The sequence below is a fragment of the Pteropus vampyrus genome, unplaced genomic scaffold, assembly GCF_000151845.1.
Source record: "Pteropus vampyrus isolate Shadow unplaced genomic scaffold, Pvam_2.0 Scaffold16, whole genome shotgun sequence".
Lineage (NCBI taxonomy): Eukaryota > Metazoa > Chordata > Mammalia > Chiroptera > Pteropodidae > Pteropus > Pteropus vampyrus.
In genome coordinates this window covers 3,042,640-3,045,225 of record NW_011888797.1, presented here as the reverse complement: position 1 = coordinate 3,045,225, position 2,586 = coordinate 3,042,640, and positions in this window count along the sequence as shown.

Here is a 2,586-nt window from a genome sequence, read left to right as displayed (position 1 = left end):
CTAAACAATATGAAATCATTTTTGTAGGTCAAAATGGTTGAAAAGAGGCAATTTTATGATACAAATTAAAATGCTCAAAAAACATAGAGAAAGGCGCAATTCATTTTGCTTGTAGAAGTTAAGAACAGCTGTACGAAGAAGTTAGACCTTGGTGAATAGACCATCGCTGAACAGAGAAAGAGAGGGATGATATTCTAAGGAGAGAAACAGCAGAAGCAGAAGAAGGAACGTTAGAAAGCAAAGCCAACAAGCTTTTAGGGTCAGACCATCGAATCCATTGTGGCAATGCAGAATTGAGACTAGAGAGAGCCAAATCACAGCCGCTATGCTGAGCTCATTCAAATTCTGGCCTCAACGTTATAAGAGATATTAGTGGTTTTTAAAGAGTAAAGAAGGCATTATGACATAAGAAAATGGTATCTGTGGACTTGGGTGCCAGAGAGACCTGGTTTGAATCCCAACTCCACTACTGAGTGAGTGAACTTGGCCAAATCACTTAACTTCCATGAGCCTCAATTTCTTTATCTATAAAATGGATTCAATGGGACTTACCTTGCAGGGTGGTTGCAAAGATTAGAGATGCTGTATATAAAGCACTTAGTGGATTACATGACACATTAATGGTTTTCAATTAGGAGTGGCCCTTAGTAATAGTATTATTAATGTCTTGGAGGTTACAATGCTAGCAACATGCAGGGAATTATAGCACTAGCAACATGCAGGGAATTATAGCACTAGCAACATGCAGGGAATTATAGCACTAATTATAGTATGTCCCAGCAATTAAAGGTAAATACTATGATTCCCCAACCAGAAGACTTAAAAAAGGCCAAGAACTATTGTGCTGAGAAGATGCCTAATTCAAACAAATAAGTACATCAACTAATATTTGCTTAGCAAATTTCCATATGTAAAACACTTTCCTATGGATTAACTCATTTGCTCATTTCAGCAGCCTTCTGAGAGAAATTGATATTATTGTCTCCATTTGAAGGGAAATAAACTTCAAAGAAGTACTTGCTCAAGGTCCCATGATGACAAGTGGCAGTGTGGGGAGGCTTGACATAATTGAAAATGTACACTGTGTCTTTGTCTGTTCCTTAAAATATTGAATACAGAATTTGTTTTGAAGGTTTCAGAAGTTGTAACCTTATGGTCTCAGTTAAGAATGATAATGCAGGAGATTACACAATCATAAAATTTTGTGTGGAGTCCATCAACAATCATCTCTCTTAGCCTTCTCATTTTATAAAAGAGAAAATTGAGAAAAGAGCAATTAAATGCCTCTCCTGTAGTCACTTTGAAAATTCATGGCTGTGCTTCTAGTGAAAGATGGCAGATTTAACATATGCTTTACATTACATTTCATCTCCAAAATCCACTAAAAAGACAGTAAAGGGATTGATTTTAAGGACATTAACCCATAAGGGAAAAAAGAATGAGAAAGAAAACAATAACAACAATATTTTGGAAGATAGGAAGCAGATGTTTGAAGGGTGACTAGCTTAGCAGCCCCACGAAGCTGAAATTTAAGTTGACAGTGGGGGAACCTCAGAAGCAACCTGATTTGCACTGCAAAACCTTACAAAAACTTAGAAATTGACAGCAAGAAGTAGCTCTGAAAGTGCGGATGCAGCTGAAACTGATATAGGATTTGCTATTAGTCTGTTTGACAAGAAGTCCCTTCATCCTCCTGGCAGAAGGCTGAAGACTGGCTCTCTGGAAAGGCTGTATCAGAAAGACCCAAAACAGAAGAATGCCAGACACTGCTGAGGGCAAGGATACTTTAGTGAAAACAAGGAGATTTCATTAAAAGTACATCTTCTGAATGGTGAAAACCCCAAGCTTCTGTCCCACCTTGATTCCAGAACACTGACAGCCATGCTTTTGGACCCTGGTCTGAATATTGAATAATAATTCTGGTCTGAGGACTCTGACAAGCCCAACAGTAGAGACATAAAGATACGGATGGTCGGGTACCCTCTGATGAGATGGCCCAGACGGATCACCTAAATGACACTCAGTAGTCACTAGCCAAGCACACAGACCTTTCTTCAGCTGCTCTGCACACCTCTCTTAAGATGGCCTGATTTAGCAAATAAAAATGTGATATTTGGGATATACCTATACTAAAAATGTATTTGATGTTCATGTAAAATTCAAATTTAACTGAGTGTTCTGTACCTTATCTGGCAACTTTGCCCTCTCTTAAATAACAATGGACATCCAAGAATTACCAAACATTTGTTGAAAGCCTCATCATGAAAGGCAGTGACTAAAACATACTAATGAGAGAAAAGAAACATAAAGACAAAAAAGGCAAAATAAAAATAATAACTTTTAAAATAGTGCCATTTGTTTTCTCAGAAAGTTAAGAAAGGATATTGTACCTTTGAAATGAGATCAGTTTGATTTAAAAAAGAAATAATCAAAGAATATTAAAGAGCTATTGTTAAAGTTATGATAGCAGAAATAAAAAAAATCAATTGAAGAGTTTAAAGGGAAAACAGAGTTACAGAAAAATAAAACAAAGAGAATGGAGGAAAAGAAGTGATAATAAAAATAATTCTCCTTTTTGCCCTTTGG